Here is a 26,792-nt window from a genome sequence, read left to right as displayed (position 1 = left end):
TTTGCACATAGAGTTTTTTTAATTAGCACAAATCACTTTTTGACACATTATTTACACATAGGAACACTTTATTATAAACAGGGATGGTTATTACAAACTAATATACACTATAAATAATTGATAAAATCATAAAAAAGATATTTGTACCAATATCAAATATAATAGACCGAACAGCCAACTAGTGTATATTAACTAGGCTTTATGAGTGATACTCCAATTTTTTTTTTGAAACTAGACAAATTGAATGAAAAATCGCACAGTACAATGCTCCTTGATCTATGGTTTTAAAGGCATTACAGACAGTGGCTTTCTAATGCGATTTTAGGTATTGATACCGTAATTTTATAAAATCATATGTATATGCGAAAGTTTGTTTATCAAGTATGTATTTATTAATATGTATTTATATATTTAACAAATAAGTGTTATTTATGTATTTATTTAACAATAAAATAATGTACAAATCGCAATTGAAACTGTCATAATAATGCAGGTATGTAAAATGTATGCCATACAAATGAAAAACCTTTCAAGTGTTGCCATTACCATGTCTATCTTTCACCATGTTGTCACACTGCACTGGTCACTTTAAGAAAATCACGCGGCAAAAAGTGAAAAAAAACAGTATTTAAATGACTGATCCAGCTAAAAGGCCTCGTGTGAGGGACGAGACACGCCGTTGCTACTGCAGTCTGTTGGGAGCAGTAATAAAATAACAACAGAACGTAATTTGGTGGTCTGTGCTCCTTCTTTTGGATGGAGAAATCGAAAAGAGAAGGAGTTTTCCTGGATATATATAATATCCATAATTTCCCCCGGTTAGATTCATTAGGCCTTGAAACCCTGATGAGGAAAATAAAGTCAGGCTCCCCAGCGGACCCATGCCCCCCAAGTGTGTTTCGCCTAGCTCGCCTTAGTCTAGAGGACCACATCCTATCGATGTTGAATAAGTCACTAGATACAGGCCGACTACCAGCCAGCTTTAAGGAAGCTAGGGTGAAACCACTAATAAAGAAAGCAGGGGCAGACCCTAAAGTGTTGAAAAATTACAGACCAATCTCCCAGCTACCATACCTGTCCAAGGTTCTGGAGCAACACGTGCTGATATCCCTGACATCGTTTCTGGAGTCTAACCATCTTCTCCATGAGATGCAGGCAGGGTTTCGAGCACACCACAGCACCGAGTTGGTCATGCTCTCGGTGATGGATGATCTAAGAATGATGGCTGACAGTAAAAAACCAAGCGCGCTGATACTCTTAGATCTGTCAGCGGCGTTTGATACTGTCAGTCATTCTTTACTCTTGGATAGGCTGGTTGGCTTTGGGTTTCGTGATTCAGCATATCATTGGCTGGAATCTTTTTATTGGGGAGAACCCAGAGAATTCAGCTGGGAGATATGGTATCAGGAGTGGGAGAACTTACTTGTGGGGTCCCTCAGGGCTCTGCATTGTCTCCCCTCCTGTTTAATCTGTATCTACAACCCCTAATAAAAACTCTGACTGAGATGGGTTGCCGCGTATTTAATTATGCGGACGATACTCAGTTGCTATTGAGTATGGACGACACTGAACGGGCCCAGCTACAAGCACAGGAGGTACTCAGATATACAGTCAAATGGATGTCGAGTAACCTCCTGAAGATTAATCCTGAGAAAACTGAGGTGCTGATAGTCTCATCCACTTGTTCCCCTTGGAGCGACTTGTACTGGCCCCAGGAATTGGGTTCTACCCCCAAACCAGCCGACTCGGTTAAAAGCCTTGGCATCAAGATAGATAATGCTCTCTCAATGGAGAGCCAAGTCTCTACCGTTGTAGGAGTCTGCAACGGTCTTATAAGACAACTACGGAAATTAGTCCCACTTCTGTCCCAGTCCATGCTCCGTACCGTAGTCTCGGCCACTATACTCTCGAGACTGGACTATGGAAACGCTCTCTACCTGGGCCTACCAAAGGCATTAACTAACAGACTGCAGGTGGCTCAAAATGATGCAGCAAGACTTATTTTTAAACTCCCACGGAAATCACATGCTTCTCCGCTGTTGCAGAGCCTTTACTGGCTGCCAGTGACACAAAGGTCTGTTTTTAAAAGTCTCCGCATAGCCCATAAATCTATCTACGGTCAAGCCCCTGCATATGTTAAGGAAAGGCTGGAGATCTACCGACCTGAAAGAAGGCTAAGTTCTTCTGAGGCTCAACTGCTGGTGTGTCCCCGGTTTAAATTGGCCACAAAAGGTGGAAGAGCCTTTTCGGTTCTGCTGCCAAGGATTTGGAACAAACTACCTGAAGCCCTTCGTAAGGATGGAAACAGGCTTCATTTCAGAAAGACCCTAAAGACCATTCTGTTTAGGGCAGCGCTGAGCTTAGCTTAGCCTTTGTTCTTCCCTGACGTTGATTAGGCGGTTATGTTTTGTGGTCAAAGCGCCCTGAGACCTGCCGGTGAGTTGGCGCTATACAAGCCCATATTAACAATAACAATACATATATATATAGATATATATTCATTGAAAAAACCATAGGTTATAGACCATATATAGTTAGGAATTAGCATTTACAAAAACGTATTTTACTCACACAAAACCATTGAAATTCGCATATATAGTTAGTTGCACTAACTATATATCGCGCACCCGCAATCCACTGCTGATCATGTCACATATTACATCATTCATGACATGGTCAGTGACATCACTGATGACATCACTGATGACATCTCATTTGACATTACTGATCACATCACTGATGACATCTCATTTGACATTACTGATCACATCACTGTTGACATCATTCATGTGATAATACGATGAACCTCTTCAGACTCTAATATAACCTTAGATACACTCAGTGTAAACAGACACTCACAGACTGTCACTCATCCATGGAGTTACTCACACACCTAGTCAGTCATGCAAAGAATCAATCACACCTCCATTTCCTCAACTATACAGTTATACACACCTTACTTATTCAAACATATACTAACACATATTTACTCTCTTATACAATCCCTGATACAAGTTCACAATGATCCATACAGGCACTCACACATTCACTGGCTCTTATGCACAGTTATTTATATATGTCAACTCTCATATGTACTGTGTTTTACATATGTACTTACTTTGACATGTAGCACTGAGATATCCATTCACTCACCAATACACTCATGCACACAGTCAACCGCCCATACAGCTGTTTCCACATGCACTTTTGAACCCATACATCTAGTGAATCAACTGCTCACACATCTATGCACAGAGTCATACACCTCCCAGCCACCCACACACTCACTCAGTCTCCCATAAAAATACTTGGGCAACCAATCAATAACCCATATAGTTACTCATATAGCTACTGATCAACACATGCAGCAGTTTACAGAACAACAGACATAATGATGCACAAATTAAGACAGTTTAGTCACTAACCCATGCACTCAGTGAGACACATTTAATCACTCACTCATACAGTCAGTCATGCACCTACTAAATCCTTCATCCAGACACTTATACATCCACTCATTCTTCAATATGTAAGACATATTTTAGCTTTACAGAAACATACAGTCACTGGATGTTGTCATCAGTGATGTCATCAGTGATGTCATTTGAGATGTCATCAGTGATGTCATCAGTGATGTCACTGACAATGTCATGAATGATGTAATATGTGACATGATCAGCAGTGGATTGCGGGTGCGCGATATATAGTTAGTGCAACTAACTATATATGCGAATTTCAATGGTTTTGTGTGAGTAAAATAAGGTTTTGTAAATGCTAATTCCTAACTATATATGGTCTATAACCTATGGTTTTTTTCAGTGAATTTCAATGTTTTTTTAATAGCAAATATCAAAAGCTGTAAAATTTATTCTTCTTTTATAGGAAAAATATATTTTATATGTATTTAATATAATTTTTTTATGTATATAAATTTTTTGAGGGAACGGATTTATCAACTATCATGCTGAAGAAGAGTGTGGGGAGAAAAAAAACTAAGAGGAAAGAACAATCAGTTCACAAATACAATTGCTTTAAAGCATGAAGTACTTTTCCACACATTTACATTTAAATAACCCATATTAGAACATACAAAATATCTACAGAGGAGACGGTGTACATTGAATTTTAGACTCTTCATTGGTACCTACATGTTGGTACTTACATCACCCACACAACACAACAGCTCTATTCAAAGCTACCCTACCTCAAAGCACTCTAAAATATTATTTTACTATTTCCCTTGGTTTTCCCCTTGTTACGCTTTCCGGAACGCTACCCGGTGCGCGGACCAGGCGCTAACTGTGTGAAAATTTGAAAAAAAAAAGGTTGTTTTTTTTACATATATGGGCCTCCTCAGCCACCCTCAGAAAACCTAGGGGGTCAGGATATGTCTCCCGTGCCCCCTTATACCCATTCCCAACATTGTTTATCCTCCATCTTGTGACTAAATTCGTCCGAAACACAAGATGGCGGACTCCCGTTACGCTACCGGTGAGCTACCCGGTTCGGGTACCGGGTAGCGCTTCCACCGCGAAAAATCTAAAAAAAAATTATTTTATTTTTTTGCCCCGCGGGGCCCTTTAATAGCCCCCACATCAATCCTAGGGGGTCAGGAGGGGTCTACCTTGCCCCCTTTCATTCATTTCCCCCTTCGTTTATTTCCACCTCTTGTCTCTCGATCCTACCGAGAGACAAGATGGCGGCCGCTCCGGACTGTTTAGAATGTTGACAGTCACCGGAGAGCCAATCCGCTTCTCCTCGCGAAGTTCCGTTACGCGTCTGGTACGCGAACCGGGGCGCTAACCGGGACGCTGTCACAGATATATATATTTTTTTGAACGTTAATTTCTCGAAATCCAGTGGAGCACATATCTTGAGACCTAGCAAAGGCACATCGGGCAAACAGTCTCTACAATTTTGCCAAGTTTCATAGAAATCCATTCAGCCGTTCGAGCTAAAAGTGAGTCCAACCGCCCTATGGAAAACTCAATGTTAAAAACACGTTTTGGGACCTCCCTCTTTTCTCGGCCCCCGCTTGACGAAACCCCCCCACACTTTCAGGGGATGCTCAAAAACAAAATGTGCCATTTTCCTGCAAATTTCAGCCAATTCCGTCCATCAACGCCAAAGTTATTCAACATAGAATTTTCAGAAATCCCTATTCAAAAAAATCCTAACTATATATACCTACTGGCGACCGCCAGTAGGTAATATATATATATATATATATATATATATATATATAACATTTCTATGGCAAAATGAAACCCCTCATTTTGTTCCTTTTTAAATTAAATGTATTAAGTGTTACCACTGTATTCCAATCAAGATGACTTCAGGTGTGCCATACTTTTGTCATAAGTAAGACTGTTAGCATTCTAGTTGTTCTTTAGAACACTCTGGGACATTCTGTCATTGGGCTATAGTTTGGCTACATCTGGCTGATATTTGGGCTACATTTGGGCTCTTTTGTCTCTTGTGGCCATCTTGGGAGACTGCATATCAGAATTTTTTTTATGAAATATAAGAGGATTTGAGAAGTCACTCAAAATGTGCCCTAATTTTTCTTTCTTCAGCACTAATCATAATTTCTATGGCAAAATGAACCCCCTCATTTTGTTCCTTTGCAAATTAAATGTTTTAAGTGTTAACACTTTATTCCAATCAAGATGACTTCAGGTGTGCCATACTTTTGTCATAAGTAAGACTGTTAGCGCTCTGGTTGTTCTTTAGAACACTCTGGGACATTCTGTCACTGGGCTATAGTTGGGCTACATCTGGCTGATATTTGGGCTACATTTGTTTTTTTTTGTCTCTGGTGGCAATCTTTGGGCTACATTGGGCTACATGGGGCTACATTTGGGCTCTAACATATATATAGCCCAATGTAGCCCAATATATATTTTTCAAAGTTAATTTTCGTAAAAACCACTGGAGCATATATCTTGAGACATAGCAAAGGCACATCGGGCTACCAGTCCCTACAATTTTGCCAAGTTTTGTGGAAATCCATTCAGCCGTTCGAGTTAAAAGTGAGTCCAACCGCCCTATGGAAAACTCAATGTTAAAAACACGTTTTGGGACCCCCCTTTTTTCTCGGCCCCCGCTTGACGAAACCCCCCAAATCTTCAGGGAACGCTCAGAAACAAAATGAGCCATTTTCCTGAAAATTTCAGCCAATTCCGTGACTGTGTTTTTCTGTAAAGTTTAAATATGTTTTACATACATATAGGGAAAGGCGTATTGAAGAATGAGTGGGTGTATAAGTGTCTGAATGGATGATTTAGTAGGTGCGTGACTGACTCTATAAGTGATGGATTAAACGTATCTTACTGAATGCATGGGTTAGTGACTAAACTGTGTGAATGTCTGCATCCGTCTGTCTGTTGGTGTGTAAGCGGCTGCATGGGTTTGCGATTAGCTACTTGAGTGTCTATATGAGTTATTGATTGGTTGTCTGAGTATATATATGGGTGCCTGAGTGTTTGTGTGGGTGGGGTGTGTGTGACTCTGTGCATTGATGTGTGAGTGAGCGATTCACTTGGTGCATGGTTTCAAGAGTGCCTCTGTGATGGACTGTATGGGTGGGTGAGTGAGTGTATGGGTTTGTTAGTGAGTGAATGTATATCTCAGTGGTACAAGTGTGAGTAACTACATATGTGAAAGGCAGTATATATGTGTGTTAGAGTATATACATGGCTATAAGTGAGAGTGTGTGAGTCTGAGAGTGGCTGTATGGATGAGTGTGTGCTTGTATCAGTGATTATATAAGAGCATAGAAATGAGCTAGTATTTGTATGAGTAAGTGAGCTGGTGTGTGTATAACTGTATAGGTGAGTAAATGGGAGTTTTATTAATTATTTGCATGACTGACTAGGTGTTTGAGTACCTCTATGGATGAGTGGCAGTGTGTGAGTGTCTATATAGGTGTATGAGTGCATATGATAGTCCTGTACTGAGTGACCATAAGTATGAGTAACTGTACGGGTGAGTGAGTGGATGTGTGTGTAGACCTAAGAATCATTGAGTGGGTATGTAGTTATTGGTGTTGGAGTGTCTATGGTTTTGAGAATGGCAGTCTGTAATTTAGAATGGGTGTATCAAAAGTTTTATTAGGGTGTGAGAAGATGCATGAAATTATCACATGAATGATGTCCTCAGTGATGTCATCAGTGATGTAATTGTAAATGTCATGAGTGATGTCACTGGCCATGTCATGAGTGATCTAATATGTGACGTCATCAGCAGTGCATTGTGGGGGCGCGAGTTATAGTTAGCTGAACTAACTATAACGGGGGAATTTCTATCATTTTGTACGAGTGAAATGTCCAACTAACTGTAACATCCCTGAAACATGTTTTTTTCAGTGAATTTCTAAAGTTTTTTTAAATGCTAATTTCTAACTATAACGTGCCTGAAACCTTTGGTTTTTTTCTGTGAATTTCAAAGGTTTTTCAAATGCTAGTTTCTAACTATGCCTACAGTGGTAGAACATGTGAAGAAAGAAGACAAAATGCACAGAAAGAAGCAAAAGAAATGCAGAAAGAAGCAAAAGAAGTCCACAAAGGAAAAGAAAAGTGGAGGAAGAAGCAGGACATATGCCGATAGAACCAATAGAGGAGCAGAAAGAGGCCTTGTTGCAAAATCATCCTGTGCCCACAACTTTTTCTGATGGGTACTGGTGGTAACTGATTCTGACTAACCAGGCCTAGAGGCAGTGCTATGCTAAAAGACACTTAGAATACAGTGAAAACACCTACATACACTAGGGAACACTATGTGTTGGGGTACCCCTATGATTAGAATGACCTCCTCTGTAAGGCCGTAATACATATTAGGGCAGTGGGATTATTACTACCTCTTAAAATGTGCTACGGGGTACTTTTGCACAATGGTGAAGGGGGGGGGGGCCCGAGGTGAAATATGTGCAAACATGCCCTGTGGCCGTTTTAAGTTGGGTGATTAAGTCTCCTTGAAACCTGACGGTCCCTGGGATCCAACTAGCTAACCAGGTACCTCCAGTAAGTGCCACATGGCTGTGTTGCAGAGAGGTGTAGAAAGGGGTGTTGCCTGGCCCACCTCTCTGCAACACAGCGCAGTGGCGCTTACTGGAGGTACCTGGTGGGGTTATTGGCCCCCAGGGACCCTCAGGATTAAAGAGAAGTTAATTCCCCAACTTAAAACACACCACAGGGCGTGTTTGCACAAATGTCACCTCAGGTCCCACCCCCTCCCTTCACCACTGTGCAAACACGCCCCTTGAATCCTGAGGGTCCCTGGGGTCCAACTAGCCCACAAGCTCCCTCCAGTAAGCGTCACAGAGCTACTTTGCAGAGAGGTGTAAAAAGGGGCGTGGCCTCTGAACACCTCTCTGCAACGCAGTTCTCTGGAGTATAATGGAGGTAACTGGTGGGCTAGTTGGCCCCAGCGACCCTCAGTATTCAAGGGGAATTAATTCCCCAACTTACACTGCACCAGGGGGGCGCATTTGCACAGTGGTAAAAGGAGGGGGCGGGGCATGAAGTGACATGTGGAAACACACCCTGTGGCGCGGTTTAAGTTGGGGAATTAATTTCTCTTCAATGCTGAGGGTCCCTGGGGACCAACTAGCCCAACAGGTACCCCCAGTAAGCGCCACTACGCTGCGTTGCAGAGAGGTGGCCCATGCCACGTCCCTTTTTATACCACTCTGCAACACAGCTCTGTGGCGCTTACTGGAGGTACATGGTGGGCTAGTTGGATCCCAGGGACCCTCAGGATTGAATAGGAATTAATTCCCCAACTGAAAAGGCACCACAAAGCGTGTTTGCACACATGTTTGCACACATGTCACCTCAGGCCCTGCCCCCTTCCTTCACTACTGTGCAAACGTGCCCCGTGGAGCGTTTTAAGTTGAGGGATTAAGTCCCCTTCAATCCTGAGGGTCCCTGGGGTCCAACTAGCCCACCAGGCTAGTTGGACCCCAGGGACTGCTTTACAGTTAATGTGCCTTCCTATCTAGTTTTGTTTTCTTACATTTCTGCTAATTTAGTCCACAATTTGTGATGTGCATCAAATTTGTTGGAGATGTTCAAGATGTCCTTTTTCCATCAGTCTATTTATTTTAAATTTCTGTACAAATTCCCAACAACTATTTGTTCCCAGTTAGCTTTTTGGTTGCAACATAATTGTGTTGTACAGAATGAATGATCTAACAGCTAAATGTTAGCTGTTTCACAGTGGGATATTTTGCTTTTATTTTGGGTCAATTAAATAAATCTTGCTAGAGTATGCTGTTATGGCCAAAAGCACAGCACGTCTATTCGATCTCCTCTTACTGTATTTTATCTAATGAGGAGTAAAGTTCACAGAATGTTTTTGTTGAATCCATTTTCAAGGTAATGAACACTTTTCTGTGTGTTCTGAAAAATTAGACCAATTTTTTGCTCACTGATATAAACTAGTCTTTTCATAACCTTAAATATGAATTAGGCTTATTGCTTTTTAATCGATTTAAATTAAAAACTTAGCATTTTACTTAACAACAATATAGACATAACTGAGTAACACAACTCATCCATTTTTGTTTCTGAGAAAGTCTTAGGGGTATATTCAAAAGAAGGTGTGATAACTACCGCAAGAGTAGCGTAACACAACTTTCAGCATCGCAGGCCATCACGGGAAAATAACCCTGTGTCAACGTGGAATTCACAACATGGCGGTAGCGTGCGATAGTCCACCAAAACTGCAGCCAATGTCCGCGATACAACCACCTCGATGGAGACAAAAACCACAACACCAAAAAACCTGCGATGTGCCCAAGTGCAATGAGGAAACCAGCAATAAGCAGCGCTTGCAACACACACCTGGCAGGTGGGAAATATCACCCTAAAAGTGGAAAAAACACCCATACACAAACTGACCAAAACACAAGCACTATGGAGGCAGCCAGAGCAGGCACAGAGGATGAGCCCAACCCACCAGCACCCCGGACGACCAGCCCGGGACCTCGGGGACAGGGAAGGGCAAGGACAAGAAGAAGAGGAAGACAAAGTCAGGACTGCAGACAAACAGGATAATAGTCACGGAGGTGATGGAACATCATCAACAACTGTTCGTCACCTCTAACGTGTCATTGGGCACCAAAAACGGAATATGGCGGGACATTGTGCACAAGGTGAATGCCATCGGGGAGCACAAGAGGACAATGGACGAGGTCAAGAGGCGATGGAATGACATCAAGCGGCAGACCAAGGAGAAACTCTCTCCCAACCAGAAGGCAGCAACGCAGACTGGAGATGGGGACCCAGAGCCACAGCTCGAGCTGGATGACATGGAGGAGATGGTGTCAACAGTCATCAGTGTGGAGACTGTGGCCGGAGTCAGGGGATCGGATACTGCTCGACAGGACACAACACAACTGCAACAGGGGGAGTGACCACCAGGTACTGTGGGAACGGGTGGAGATGGGCACAATGGCACACATGCACAATGAAGCAAAGCACAGTGCACACCCACAATGACTCTGGGTCCTTTCCCAGATCTACAGACTGTCACAATGCACAATGCCATGCTGTCTGAATGTCAACATGCACCATGCGGCTACATACATTTGGACACATTGTAATACACCATCTCCCCTTCACATCACAGGGGCACCGTCAACACCTCCTGCAGAGCAGTCCCAGCCACTCTTCAATGATGGCGAGGAGAACAACACCAACATCGAGACCCAAGCCATCCAAGACATCCTGGACCTCATCCAAAACTCACTTCCAGGATCAGGGCAGGCCAGCTTTGACAAGGAGGCCCCGCCCACTACCCAAAGCACCCAGCAGGAGGCACCCAGAGCCCCAGCGCCCCCCCCAAGACCCCCAGGAACAACACATGGCCTTTCAACTCTGTGTGCTGCAGTGCCAGAGGGAGAGTGCTGAGCAGGTGCGGTTGGGCTTCGGCAACATGGCAGCCAAACTTGATGCCATCCTTCAGTGTGTATCCCCATTTCCAACGAGCCCTGACTAACATTGCTGGAGTCATGACGTGGAGAGAAGAACACCTGTCCTGTCAGAGTGGCTCCAGCGATACCAGCCGTGAGCTGCCACAGATGCAGAGGCTCATGGAGGACATGGTGTGGATGGAGGCAGAAAGGATGGCAGCCATCACTGAAAATCAGTGGAATGTAGGTGGGATCTACCGTGCCCTGCAGATCCTCATCATGGCATTGCTGCCACAAGGCATCACATTGTTAAATGCTGCTGCCCCCACATCATCCATATCTCCGCCCCCTGGTGTGCCTATGCCTCCGAGGGCAGCAGGCCTAACCACTCCGGCACCTGGTGTGCCTATTCCTCCCTCTGCAGCAGGCCTAACCACTTCGCACCTGAGGAGTCAGTGCCTCCCTGTGCAGCAGGCCTAACTACTCCAGCACCTGAGGTGTCAGTGCCACAGAGTGTGGCAGATAGACCACCTTTGGCACCTGAGATGTCAGTGCCACACAGTGCCGCAACCAGTACAGCAACCCCCCCCCCAGAAGGGGCAGGGAACATACCCAGGGACGAGATCGTGGATGGGCTATTGATCAGAAGGGCTCAGTAGCATTCATTTCCGCCACGTTGCCTGTGCCTGGTTGGTCCCACACATGGCCTCATGACCTTCCACTGACCCCTGATTCACTCATATGTATACCCCCTTGGACAGCAACATATCCCGCCACATTCTGTTTGATGACCAATTACACTGCAACCAGACTGCGGACTGCACCCCTCCTTTTCCGCAGTATTTGTCTTCCATTGATGGACTCTATGGGCCAAGATAGTGTGGTGTATTTGTCAGTGCCCTGTATACCGCTCCAGCTGCGGAAATGTACAGGATGTGCAATAAACATCCAGTGATGCACTGCTGTGTCATGTCTTTCCTCATTCATGTATGTATGTGTGGATGATTGTAGGGACATCGATTTCCCTTGCGCCAATGATGCACATCCTGTGGGATGACAGTCAGAGGGTGCAACATGGCAATTTGTGTAACGGGTCCCATGGACACCACAACAGGGACACACGCAGCAGCCACTTTCTTGTCCGGACATGGACTGAACAACGCCCAGTGCCCACGAGTCATTTTTGCAAGCCCTGCCCTGTTTTGGCGTACGGCAGGCAAGACCACTCCACTCACGCTCCCAGGGAGGGCCTCGTTGCTACCCATCGCAGGCGTACTTGCTGGTGGTGTGCAGGTCACTGATCTAGTTGTCAGCATGTCACAGCCACTCCCTGAGGGCAGGTCTGCACACATACCACACTCACCTGGCACAGGCATCACAGGCCATGTGACCCAGCAAATATAAGGTGCCTAAGATGTCACATACCCCTCTGCCGGTGGTGACTGGATGGCGGACCAGAGGCCTTGAGGCCTGCATGGGCCTGCCACCATGTGCCGCTGACTGGGTTTGCACAGGGTTTGTGACAGATGCTGTATTGCAGCCTGCATGGGCCTACCACCACGTGGCGTGAACTGGGTTTGCACAGGGTTTGTGGCAGTCGCTGCGTAGTGGCCTGCACCGGCCTACCACCACGTGGTACGAATTGGGTCTGCACAGGATTTGTGGCAGTCACTGCGTAGCCCCTTTACAGGCACCCCACCATGGGAAGTTGACTGGGGTAGGACAGGGTTTGTGGCAAAAGCTGCTTTGCAGCCGACACAGGCACCCCGCCACGGGACGCTGACTGGGGTTGGACAGGGTTTGTGGCAGAGGCTGCATTGCGGCTGGCACAGGCACCCTGCCATGGGACGCTGACTGGGGTTGGACAGGGTTTGTGGCAGACGCTACATTGCGGCCGGCACAGGCACCCCGCCACAGGACTGTGATTTAAGGTGCACTGAGTCATTGGCACCTTGAGCTGCTGAGTGGGTATGCAGCCTGCGATGATGGCCCTTCCTGGCGGTCATGACTGCCCAGGATTTTTGTGCCTTGCTGGACCGCAGTGTAGGCCGTGCCAGTGTCCTGCATGGGCCTACCACAACTTGACCCCGCTTCTGGGGTCGCAGAGTTAGTGGCACCCACAGGGCTAAGTGGCTGTGCAGGCTGCGAAGTTGCTGGGTGCTCTGGTTCCTACCATGCCATGGTGTCATTTAGTCCCAGCACCAGACGTGTTACCTGATGGCCAGCGCAGCATGGATGCATGGTGTGGAGGGTGCCATGTCTGTGGGCCCCGGCCTTGTGGCTTGCAGCGGCACATGATGGGACCTGCAGTCTACAGGCCAGTGGCGAAAGGTGAGCAGTGTGGCCCGGATGTGCATGGGTGGGCATGCTCCGATGGGGGGCGAGAGGGGCTGGGATGCTACTGCCTGGGTGTACATGGGAGAGCATGCTCTGGTGGGTGGTAGGAGGGGCTGACATGCCTCTGCCTTGGTGTGCATGGGCAGGCGGTGATGTTGTCTTGTGCAAGTGTGTGTACTGTGCCAGTCATGTCTCTGGACACTGTTTCAGATGACGGCTCTGTCTCAGATGTGGGACCTGGTGTGCTGCTATATGTACCTGCAAGTGGTTGGAGACACACTGGTGGCAGCAGGTGAGCAGTGTGGCCTGGGTGCGCAGGGTCGTCTCTCTCTCTCTCTCACCCCCTCTGTTCTTCTCTCTCTCCCCTTCTCTTCATCTCTCTTCCCCTCTCCCCCTCTCTGCTTCTCTCTCTCTCTCTCTCCCTCTCTTCTTCTCTCTCTCTCCTTTGCTCGCTCACTGTCCGTTGATGTGCGCAGGACACTCCTTCTCATCATGTTTTTTGTCTTGCAGGCTGTGACCTACGGAATGTATTGAGGGGAGCCCCCATGTGTCTCAATTAGATTTCTAGGTTATTTCAATAAAGTTTGATTGTTTGCTTGAATAGTGAATGTGTGATGGTAATTTCTGTGCCGACATATGCATATCACCAGTTGTGATTGTGCGACATCAGGCGGATTACTTGGTACATGTTTAGGTGTAGCTGATGTGGCATGTCCTTCCCGGGGAGACCCAGAGTGGGGTCCAGGGTGTGGTGGCGGTGGATGTTGTGGCCCTCTTAAGTAAGCATAATCAGTTGCTCCATGGCATCTGTTGCTCTTCCGATGATGCCCTGGGCAGGGCTCCATACTGTGGTGCAGACTGCCGTCCGACTTTACACCAGGTCAGAGCAGGTGTAAAATTCCTGCTGCTAACGCCCCTTATCGCGTGTTTTGTGTTCTTATCGCCGATCTGTCTGGACGTAGTGAATGTTGTGGTGCGGTGTTGTCACAGCTTTGTGAATCGGAACGCCTACTCTGCATCTCATTAGCAATAGTTGCGGGGGTCCTCTGTGGCGATGTGTTATGTGACTGCCATCGCGGGAAAAGTGCTGCTGTGGGCTGTTAGCACCTGCTTGGGAATGGTGGGATAAATTTATCACAACTGTGGCTGCGCAAAAGTGCAGTTAATTCGGCAATAGCTCCTTGTGAATATGCCCCTCAGTTTTGGAAAGGGTTGCAGAGATGTTGAGGCCTTAAGGGAATTGTGCCTGTGACTGCAACTTTATCCAGTTTCTTACAGGAAACAGAGGTAAGCCTTAAAGCATGCTCATCAATTACGGTTCACTCTAGCCTTATGACATATTTAAATTCATTTTTGCGTTATAGGTTAGGACTTCAAATATTTACTCATAATTATGTCACCAGCGAAGAGCCTTGTTAAAACCCCAGGGTTGCATGCCACTTTAAAGGGGCAAAACACTTGATGGCAGCAAAATTGACAATAGCATGTGAATATATGAATCCCGTATCACGATCATTTTTAAGATATACAGGACTACAACTTACGTTTTTTTTCTCCAAAGCACTTTTTGTTGAAAAATACAAATATTTTGAATAGCATCTAAAATGTGTAAGTCCTAAGATTTAGTACAAATATTTCCTTGGGCATTTAGATCATATTAATCTGAGGTTTCATACACACATTGGTGCATATAATGAAATACTTATGTGTTATCTCCAGATATATAGTAACCTTCATATATTGTGAAGACAGTCAACTATTTTTTTTAGATATACATAAGGAAAGGTTGACATTTTGTACTTGTTATTTCACAAAACATTCATTAAAATATATCAGCCCAGTTCGATAACATATTTGTTATCTAATTTCTGGGTTTATCATCTCTATGAGGAGCAGTGAATATAATAATTTGCTTAAACCTGACTCTTGACACCAGGCAATCTGAATCTATAATCTATATGCTAGCTACATAAAACGGTTTCTCATCCATCGCAATGAAAGTACTCCATATGAGGTGGATTGATACAACAAACAGTCAATAGAATGAAAGAGTAATACTTTTCTAAATCGGGCTGAAGACTATTCTGAATATATTTTTTAAGATGTAATAATCTCTTGTGGACAGTCACACTGTCAAGCCAGTCCTGAAAAATTAAGTAATCAGTAATCCCCCAAAAATGTAGAATATTATCTAAATAATATTGAAGGTCTTACATGAATTGTATGCTTTTTTACATACATTCCCCTTTTTGTGCAATGTATTGCTACATTTTTCAGGAGTCATTGGGCCCGATTCACAGAATGAACTTAAGACTAAATCCTAAACTTACTACTATTTGGTATTCACAGAATGCACTTACTACTTTTGGGATTCACAGAGTGAACTTACTACTTTCGGGATTCACAGAATAAACGTACTACTTTCGGTATTCACAGAATAGATTTAAGACTACTAACTCTAAGTCTGAACTCGGGCCGGAAATTCCGTCCCGGAGGCGGAGCTTCCAGCTTGGGGGCGGAGCTTGCGGCCCGGAGGCGGAGCTTGCGGCCCAGAGGTGGAGCTTCCGGCCCAGAGTCGGAGCTTGCGGCCCAGAGGTGGTGATTTCAGCATGGCTAAAATCCCCACCTCCGAGCCGGAAGCTCCGCCTCCAAGCTGCTAGCTCCGCCTCCAGACCGGCAGCTCCGCCTCTGGTCCGCAAGCTCCGCCCCCAAACCGGAAGCTCCGCCTCCGGGCCAGAATTTCCGGCCCGAGTTCGGACTTAGAGTTAGTAGTCTTAAATCTATTCTGTGAATACCGAAAGTAGTACGTTTATTCTGTGAATCCCGAAAGTAGTAAGTTCACTCTGTGAATCCCGAAAGTAGTAAGTGCATTCTGTGAATACCAAATAGTAGTAAGTTTAGGATTTAGTATTAAATTCATTCTGTGAATCGGGCCCAGAGTCCTGAATAGAGAAAATCGGTCAGTGTGTTTCGATATATTTTGTTGGAAATAAACAGATAGGTCAGAAAACATGCATTTACCTAAGTATCAAACAACAAACAGTACTTATGGTATAGCACTAGAGTCAACTTTCCACCTTGTTTTTATATACTGCAGAAAGAGTCATGGTGGTTATTTTAAGCATGCCTTCCCATTAGCTCTGACTGTTTGCAGAGCTACATTTTACTTTATACTCCAGATTGCAGGATTAGAGAAGTTGTATGTCTCATGTTTTGTGACTTGACACTGTTTCTGAACAATTTATTCATTTGGATTTTATTATTTATTTTACATGCTTACCCTACCCATCTCTAAGGATTTTATTGGAAACACCAGTTTTTGGGGATGCTGATTGAAATTTAAAAATTAACCGTTACACCTGATTAAGGGGGTTCTAGACATGTGTGGTTTTTCTAAGTGTCCATGGTGCCTAGAGGCGATAAACTGGCAACAGTGCACTTGCGAAATTTGGAAAGCAACTGCAAGTTTACTCAACTTGTTCTTAGGTTGCAGGTAACAAGCCATGGTTGTGTATGGAACACACAACAACCATACATTTTCAAAATATACACATCGCAGAGATTCTATCGCTGAGTGACAGTCCTCGTATCTCTGTTTGGCTGGCAAGTAGAATTTGCTAAGCGAAATATTTGTCAGCTATTTCGTTTGTTTTTTAAAACATGGTAATTCCCTCCAGTCTTTTTTTGAACAGGAACATATCCTTCTCATGGCTTTACTACTAACATTGTTCCTTTCGGTAAACTGGGTAGAATACATTTGGAAAATTTGGAAAGCAACTGAAAGAATAATGCTGGTTAAGGTACCTGTCTTTTGATCACACAATTGTACAAAACAGGTTACTAGAGATATTCCCATATAAAACCTATTGCTGGTGTTTTGTTTTCTTGCAGTTTTTTTATACAGTGCAAATAGGACTCAAAAGCATTGGAGCACTTTACACGAGCACCAGTTACATTTCAAGGACACATTCATTTTTTTTGGGGCACTGTGTGATTAATTGATTAACCCAGAATCACAGGATGCTGACCCAATGCCGAGACTTGAATCTGGTTCTTTAATTCAAAGTTGGCAGCTCGGGTCGGAATGCCACATTCTCTGTTAAGAGAGACAGTGCTGAATAAAGAGCACTTCAGTGTTCTCACAGGATGGCCACTTCACGTGGCTTCAGTTAACCTTATAGGCTGCAGTGGGGAGTAGTCTACCAGTATGAGCACAGAACTAAGGGGTCTATTTATGAGTTTGAAACACAATGCAGTGCGGCATGTCACCTTGCTGCGCTGCGTGACAGGAAATGAATATGACTGTGCCGCATTTAGGCAATATGATGTATTTCCGCCTTTTTCCTTGTGCTAGCACCCTTTTGGCAACCTAGCTCTGATGCAGGCACCCTTGCATGGTGCCGGGTATCTGCATTGCATGCAGGAATGTTTTTGTGCAGAAAGTAACACATTCCTGCCCAAAAATAATCCTGAGAGACATATTTCTCTTTCTCTGTGTGCTGCAGAATACTGGACACATAGAAAGAGGAAGTAAAAATGAGAAATAGAGATATTTCTCCTTGTTATCCTTCACCTGAGAAGGCAAATTTTTTCGATGCATTCCCAGGTTTACTAGTTCTGGCCTTCCAAGGGCAGAGTAAGGCAATGCAACGACTTGCGCTGCGTTGCCTTAATCCAGATTTTTGGAGCAACTCAGGACCACACCAAGTGGCCTTGTGTGTGGCTTAATAAATCTCATGTAAGGTTTGCGTCAAGCTTGCTCCACTTTGTGTGGGGCAAGAGTGACGCAAACCGGCTCTATATTAGGTCCCTAAATTGTTTTACATCATTTAATGCAGCCAATTTCAAATCTGTAGCACAAAGTGGAACTTTTGCAGATAACCATTATCTACTATGCATCACTCGAGGAAATCTATCACTATCAGGCACTGCCCGTGCCGGGCGTTATACTGGTTCAGAAAAGGGGGTGTTGATGAACAGAGTGTCTGAATTAAGCAGACCACTCTTACCCAGTCCAAAGATCAGGGCTTGATCCATCACCGTTATTTAGCTCACTGCCCCATCCCAGCTCAGAACCTGGCTATATGCAAATTAGTCTGTCCCTGGTCCAGTGCATCATGGGAACAGGGCAGACCAAACTACCAAGCCAATTCTTCACCAGAAAGGGGAAAAGCTACCGGGGACCGGTTTCTGGCATTTCAGCCTCGTCGGCCCAGCTTGCTTGAATCCTGATGGAGCAGTGAGCAAGGGACTCATGTCTGAGTATACCCTGCCACACCTATAGTGGCCAAAAACGATTCAGAAAAGGGGGTGGTGATGAACAGAGTGTCTGAATTAAGCAGACCACTCTTACCCAGTCCAAAGATCAGGGCTTGATCCATCACCGTTATTTAGCTCACTGCCCCATCCCAGCTCAGAACCTGGCTATATGCAAATTAGTCTGTCCCTGGCCCAGTGCATCATGGGAACAGGGCAGACCAAACTACCAAGCCAATTCTTCACCAGAAAGGAGACAAGCTACCGGGGACCGGTTTCTGGCATTCGGGCGTTATACTGGGGCGGTGACGTCAGGCAGTGGAGGGTCAGGGTGGTGGGTTGTAAAATACGAGATATGGACCATTAGAGGTAAGTACCGATAAAAATAAATAAAACGAATTTCGTTGCCCACGCTGCATCACATGCAGTGTGGGCAACGAAATTCATTTTATTTATTTTTATCGGTACTTACCTCTAATGGTCCATATCCCGCATTTTACAACCCACCACCCTGACCCTCCCCTGCTTGACGTCACCGCCCCAGTATAACGCCCGGCACGGGCCGTGCCTGATCACTATCAATCCTTTCATTAAAGCTCGGATCCCTTGTGAATCACCAAAAAAGTGTACTGTTTTCGTTAAATATATGGAGTAATTGTATGGGAGCCAATTTCTAACTTATGAAGCCAGAGCTTCCTGTGCGGATAAACACTTAAGTCAAATGAAGAACCTTGAAGGGACAAAGAATGGCAAGAAAGGATTATTCTGTACACAACGAAATCTAACAAGACAGGTGTAAGTAATTGTTTTCTGCTTTTATATGTTGTGCTGCATGAAGAAAACTCACGGTTACATCACTCTACACCCATCACGACATTGATGGATTTTTAGACAAACTATTACCGCTCAAATGATGTAATATAAAGAATAGAGGGGCATATTAACAAGCTGAAGTATCGCCGCTTTCTTGGCACAATTTGCCGAGAAAGCGGCGATACTTCCAGCGTCCTATTAACAAGGGCATTGCAACGCCTGCCTCAAGCCCACTTTGCATGTCAGCGAGAAACATCGCTAATGACATGCAAAGTGGGCGTTCCCACGTCCAGCCACATGTAAAATGTGGTTGGAGGTGAGAACACCCTATCACCAAGGCAGGCGTTGGGAGGAAGTTTATCGCAGGTCTCCCAACGCCTGCTCTGACCAGGCGTTAGGCATTGATAACATGGGGGTGTGGATCATAAAGCTGAATCCACCCCCCCATATTATCAAGGCACACTTTAGTGCGTGAAAACAACGCTTGTTTTCACGCCCTAATGTTCACTATCGCTGGCTATCGCAGCATTTACTATCGCCTACGTGTTGCGCGTTGATAATACCGCGATAACACAGTGAAAAAATCCGGCAATAGCCGGCGATAGTGAAATGTGCGATGTGCGTTTTGTAACGCACATCTTGTTAATATGCCCCCAAGAGCATAATTCTGTCTTTATCCTGGTTTCCTTTGAAATTGATAAGAAATAGAAGTGTTTGACTAGCCCCATGGTCCATTCAAAGTGACATTTCCTTACACTTCGTAGGGAGAAATAAACCAACCGTACAAGAGAGACTTTTAAGGGCAGAATAGTGAAACCAAATATAGAAAAAGTTTTCTATTTATTGTTTAGGGCTGAACAAGCAAAAAACGAAACATATTTAACTCTGTAGAAGCTTGAACTGTGATGAAATCAATAAGGAATGCCTTTTACATTTCAAAACGAAGTCCTGATGCATGAAGGTGCCATTTCCCATCTCACTGCAGACCCATTTAAAAATATTAATCTTAACTCATATGCGAATGTAGATTTTCAACTTTTATAAATGTGAAATGGAATGTGCGCTGTAAGGCCCAAAGGGCTTCGGAAAATAAGCAGTTCATTTCCTAAGGCCATTTCGGTGTGGATTCCAAACTGTTTTCAATTTGACATTTGAATATTATATCGGCAATTTCATACCTTCATTGCAGAATAAGAATCTGTATGCTAAAGCAAAAATGAAAAATCCATCCGAGTGAGCTATAATATATCACCTGTGCCCATCAGTTTTTTTGCATGCTGACCTATAAGATTGGTATGTACCAAATGAAAGTGTTTTAAAAGTACACAGCAGATGCTGTCACAAGATCATCGAGCTATATCATATGTAAGGCAAACACAAGGAGACGATGAACGGAGCACTGAAACTTTTGAGACACTCATCCCCAGTCACATATCTGGGTTGAATCCATCATCGTTCTTTAGCTCACTTTGCCACCTCAGTTCAGACCCGGCTATATGGAAATAAGTATTGATCCCGTGCCTCATGAGAACAGTCCAGCCCGAACTGCCAAGCCTGGCTATTTTATGAATATACAGGAGGGGCTGTGGAGTGGACTGAAATGCATTACAGTTCTTAAGCAAAGGGGTCGCTGAGAATCTCCCAGGCAAACCCCTGAGAAGCAGAAATGTCCACCAATGTGTTCAGCACCAAATTATTTCTCCTGGGAGCCTTAAAAATATGCCTTGAAATAATTGTGCACTCTAAAGGTGATATCTCTCACTTTCAGAAATGACTCTGATGTACTGCTGGATTGGCCTTTTGAGCAATCGGGCAGTCTGGCACTGCCAGATGGGCAGGTGTTAGGTCTGGTCCTACCATGGCCCATGGGATCGACAAAAAAAAAATCAACCTACACACTGGCCCTCTCAAGATAGTCCTTCTGGCACCGCCAACCAGCCAGTTTGCCCGAAAGGCCAGTCCAATACTGCTTCTGTATCTCTGACTGACAATGGCAGATCAACTACCATTATATTGTGACGATAAGTTTATATGGTAATTAGAGAAGTAGAACTCTTAATTCCACATATATGTACCTGTATGAAATATATATTAGACAGCAGAAACAAGATGCATAGAAAGGTTTGAATCCTGAATCACTGGGTAGTGACTTAGGTCATTGAGTTATGTACATTTTGGTTTGTCTGTGCCATTATAAAAGTAAATCATGGCTAAAGATATAATAATAATAATCCACCTTTGTAAAGCGCACAATCACCCGTTAGGGTCTCTAGGCGGTGGGGGCCGTCGGGAAGATTAAGCAAGCTATTGCCCAGAGTCACATGGTGCTGGGCTAACCTGCCGCCGGTGCCAGGGATCGAACCGTGATCCCCAGATTCCAGCGTCAGTAGCCCTGGCCGCGGCGCCACACCTCTTCCGCATGCAACTTCTGTAATGGATGTTTGGCTTATCCCAGGAGGACCAGATTAGCACAAATTCTTCAGCCAAGACCCCTCTGAATGAAAGCAAAAGCAACCTCAGAGGCATATTGCTGCTGTCAGGCCAGATTGGTGTGGTTTATCAGAGCAATCTTGGGATCGTGATTAAACATACTCCTTCAATTTAGTGACACTCAAACACAGGGACAGATGCAAGTGCTATGATCAGGTATAACCACGGGGAATTCCTTGTATTCATCTACAGTTTGCTAAGCCATTATGACTGTGAGCACTTGGGGACTCATGTTTAAGCTTTTGGTGTAAGACTTTGCTCAAACCTTTCTTGCTTCCTTCCCCTACGTCAAATGAAAAGGGCAGGAATGTGCTGTATCTATGAGATGCAGTGCATTCCTGTGCTCTTCTCCAGGGCTGGTGCAAATATGGCTGCCATGCATCAATGTAGGAACTCTTGCACCTCTGCGCTGTGGGAATGATTGTTTTGTGCAGGAAGGGACACCTTGCTACACAAAAACAATCAATGGAGGCGATTTCCTCCTATCTGTGCTGCTGAATGCAGCACACATAGAAACAGTGGCAACGGGCAACCCCTGGGAGTGGTGGGGAAGTTAAATGGGTGATGGGTGGGTGCAATTATGCCTGGTCAATCAATCAATCAATGAGCATTTGTATAGCACAACACTCTCCCCCCTAGGGGTATCTGGGAGTCGTTGATGCAAAGTGTCCATTAAGGAGCCAGGACAGAAATGAGCAGAGAGAGCAAAATTAACGGCCAGAAACTAGCGGAAAAAGGAAAAATGAAGGTCAGTTACAAGTAGAAAGTGAAGACATAATAGTCAGAAATGAGCAGAAAGAGGACCAATAATGGGCAGAAATGAGCCAAAAGAGGAAAATAACAGGCAGAAAGTGGCAAAAAAAAGGTCAGAAATTAGAAAAAAGAGGCAAAATAAAGGTCAGAAAGATGCAAAATATGGGGCAGAACAAACAGATCGAGTATTTACCCACTTTGCTGGCACAGCTCCTCTGGTCCGCCTATTTAGTCCCTCGGTGCTGGAACCTTGAAGCAGTTGAATTTTCTGCAACAATTCAGATGCTGCTCTCATGGTGTTGGTAATATTCAGTTGCAGGAGAATAGCACCAGGATTGACTGGAGCAGACTGTCTCGAAGCTCCGAGAGTCACTGTGTACCTGTGCCTGCTTGCGCATGCCAGGCTCACCATCACAGGACAACCGGCCAAAGTGACATGCCCAATGTAAACTGTTGGACTGAGCAGCACTCCCCTGTTGCTAATCAGCACTAGTGGCCCCACCTCCAAACACCACATCAGGCTCGGGAAAGGGAAAACTAAAATGGTATTCAATTCAATTTATTACCATTTTACTTTTTGCCTTTGCAGCGCTGGCAGCAGACTGCGGTGCTCCTCTGCCATAAGGGAGGGGCCACAGCTACATAGAAAGAGGAAAATAGGAGGAGAAATAAAGATATTTCTACTCGTTGTGCCTCGTGTATGCCTTCCCTGGAGAAGCATAGGTTTCCACGCTTTCCTAGGTATACAGAACACTGTAAATCTAGGAATATGTCAAATGCAATGGGTGTTAGGTGGAAACAACCACCTTAATTCCCATGGCACACCTCCCCATCACAGTGTGAGGCAACGCAGTGACTTGTACTGAGTTGCCTCATACCAGATTTACAAGGCCATAAAAATCCACACAGGGTGGCTTTATGTAGGCTTGTAGATATGGCACTGCACTGTGCACCACCGGAACTTCAATAAAAGTGACTTTCCAGTAGCGCACAGATGATTTAAATCAAAGGGGACACTGTTCCAAGTCTTGGGAGCGTAATGTCAACCAGTCATTATAGGGAAAGAAGAAGGATATAGTCAAGAGTCAGAAGAGAGGAAAAAGAGAGAGGCAGAGGTACAACCCCGGTATCAAGGATCCAATCCCAAAGGGGAGGGCCAGGTCTTGCCTCTTTATGGCTCTCACACACCCCGAGGGATGTTATGCTTCATCATTGGGCTTTTTTTGCTCCTTGTTGGGCCGGCGCAGCAATGCCCGACGGTCCCCTGAAGGGTCACTTTAACGGAGATCTTTTTAAGGGAAAAAGCTGTCGGGTGAGTGCAGGTGTGTGGGGTGGATCCAGTGAAAGTGGTGTTAAAGTGGGTGTATCTGTTAGTGGTTAAAAATACCTAAGGGTGTCCACAGAGAAGTCCTTTGATGGTGTGGTGCCCCTGGTAATTGTAATTCCATATGCCCGTACGGATGTCGTACACAACGCCTCAATCTTGGGAGGCATCAGGATCACCATGGATACCGTGACTGTGCCGGATGTTGTCTGGAGCATGGCGCGGCACCCATGCGGGTCTTTTGGCACATACCGGTGGATGTTGGCTTGAACTAGGGCACCCGCGCAATAACTATGACCAGGAGTAATAACTCTGTGTACATGTTTTTATTTGTATGTACTGAATTGGACGTAACCACGTGTCATGTGCACATGCTTCATTTGGACTCTGTACACTACTGACACTCATATCCTCTCTGTGTCCCTTTATTAAATTTTTTGTCATCCCTTTTTAGGTATTACCATCGCTTGGACAAATCTACTTGACGAGATTTTCTTTCCAAACATTAGGATAATATCCCTGTGGTTCATTCCCAAGCTACCTTTCACCTTTGTGGATTACACCTCTTTATTGGAACCCCTTTTTAGTGCACATTCTTGATATCGATTAGGTCCTGAAGAAACGCAATTGATCTCTCTGATTACAAGGCGTGAAACATGTCGACCTTATGCTAAGTTACATGGGCATATAAGACCTCACAGTAACTCACCAACTTCTGTTTTTTTAATCTACCAGGGGCACCACACCATTAAAGGAATTCTCTGTGGACACCCATAGGTATTTTTAATTACTCACTGATACACACACTTTAAAACCACTTTCACTGGATCCACCCCACACACCCGCAATCACCAGACAGCTTTTTCTCTTAAAAAGATCTCCGTTAAAGTGACCCTTCAGGGGACCATCGGGCATTGCAAGGCTAACCCAACGTGAAGCTTGAAAAGCCCAATCATGAAGCATGACATCCCTCGGGTGTGTGAGGGCCATTATGTTATGTTATGTTATGTTATGTTATGCACTTTTATTAGGCGCACAGCTGCTCCAGCGAAGGAGCGTCCTGCCATTAAGAGGCAAGACCTAGCCCTCCCTTTCGGGACTGGATCCTTGATACCGGGGGATGTACCTCTGCCTCTATATTTTTCCTCTCTTCTGACTCTTTACTCTATCCTTCTTCTTTCCCTACACTGACTGGGTGACATTACGCACCCAAGACTTGGAACAGTGTCCCCTTTAGTTTAAAATGTCATTTGTGGAGCAAGGACACTGGACCCTTGCAGGCTCCTGGTCCGACTCTCTCTTCTTGTTGTTGACCTAGCTTGTAAATGATGCCATATGTTTCAACGCAGTCTTGGTGCCATCCAAAAGAAGCACTGAAACCTACACTGCTCAAGCAAATCATTGATGAATACAAAGTCAAGCTGTCTCAGATTTATTTCAGCCTTGTTTGACTTCATGTGTAAGCTAAAGTTTCTGTCTCCATTTCAAAGGGAGCCTGGAACATGTCATGGAACGCCCTTTCAAAGCAGATAGATCTGAACAGTCACATAAAAAATAATTATTGAGGGAAGGCTTTTAATCAGTATTATCCCTCTAGTAGCATTTAATCCCCTTGTGTGTAGTCCATCTGAGTTAAAATAAATGTTGGCCATTCAATATTTCTAAAAAGAGACAGTCCAGCATCTTTCATAAATGTGAGCAAAAGCAAAACATGAAAAAATTTGTTTTTGATTTACCTCATTGGTGAATCGCAACTTGAGGCCCTGGCTGTGGCGTGAGTTCAGGTCCCACATCTGGGCATATTTCTACATCACTATAAATAAACATCAACATAACAGTAGAAGGAATTGCTACATTAATCACACAAAGCATTTGCAAATTGCCAATCAACCCAAACTGATTGGCAGCTTCACAAACTGCGGACAACCATGTTCGAAACCCACAAAATATGAATTCTTAGTAGTATCACATTGTCCTAAATGAATATTGAATAATGAAAACTCGAAATATGACTAGGAATTGCTCTTACCAAGTAACCCAAATAAGCATTTAAAATGGCATGATGAGAAGGATGCAAGTACTTGGAGCACAGCAGAAGAAAAGGAGGACAGGGGAGATCATTTTAAGGCAGGCAGAGAGTAGCACTGGAAGGGGTTTATAGGGGGTAGAGGTTTAGTAATCAAGTACTAGTGGACTTAAGTGAGTGGCAGAATGTGCTATGGAGCCAATTCAATGGAACCAGGCCATTCCCGCATAAGTAAGGGGCCTGCGTTCACTACCAAAAAGTATGAAGGCTCTGGTAATTCATAGTGACCTTGAGAGGCGCCATCTTCCTGAGAGGTCTAGTTGGGGTATTTATGATATTCCTCAATGTCATGTTGTGCAGATTCCATGCAAATATAGCTTGTCCAAGTACCCTGAGCGAATTGCAAGACACCAAATTGTGTAGTTCTACAGGACTGTACCATTCTCTGTCATCAGCTGTGTGTATGTGAAACAGATTTCAATTTACCATCTCAGAGAGCCTCTGTATTCCTAAATTATCAGGAATAGCCAAAATTCCCCAAACATGCAGGTGGTGTGCAATGCAGAGTGCCTCATCACTGATATCATGGCATAGTACTACAGTCCTGATTGAGCACACACCTCATACGTTGAAACACTTTGTCATTTGGGATCCCTTGCTCAAGGTGAGTTAAGAGATGGATGGTTGGTGGGTTAGTCACTACCACTGTACACCAATAGACACACTAATGCATATCCATCCATTTTGTAAACCCTTTTATCCATGCTGTAGGTGACGATGCATATGCTTTTTGATTATATGTCTATTGCTCTTGACACCTCACCACCATTCATGGACACAGAGGGAACAAAAAAGCAACAAAGCACATTTACAGATTA

The 26,792-nt window shown here is 44.5% G+C and overlaps 1 protein-coding gene across 2 annotated transcripts in view; it reads right to left on the bottom strand.

Moving 5' to 3' along the window:
* Positions 1–26,792, bottom strand: part of NETO1 (neuropilin and tolloid like 1) — a 770,367-nt gene that overhangs the window by 250,918 nt on the left and 492,657 nt on the right. The window lies entirely within an intron of this gene.

This window comes from Lissotriton helveticus, chromosome 4_1 (assembly GCF_964261635.1).
Source record: "Lissotriton helveticus chromosome 4_1, aLisHel1.1, whole genome shotgun sequence".
NCBI lineage: Eukaryota > Metazoa > Chordata > Amphibia > Caudata > Salamandridae > Lissotriton > Lissotriton helveticus.
The sequence above is the reverse complement of the archived record's forward strand: the minus strand, read 5'-3'. Positions and strand labels throughout refer to the sequence as shown.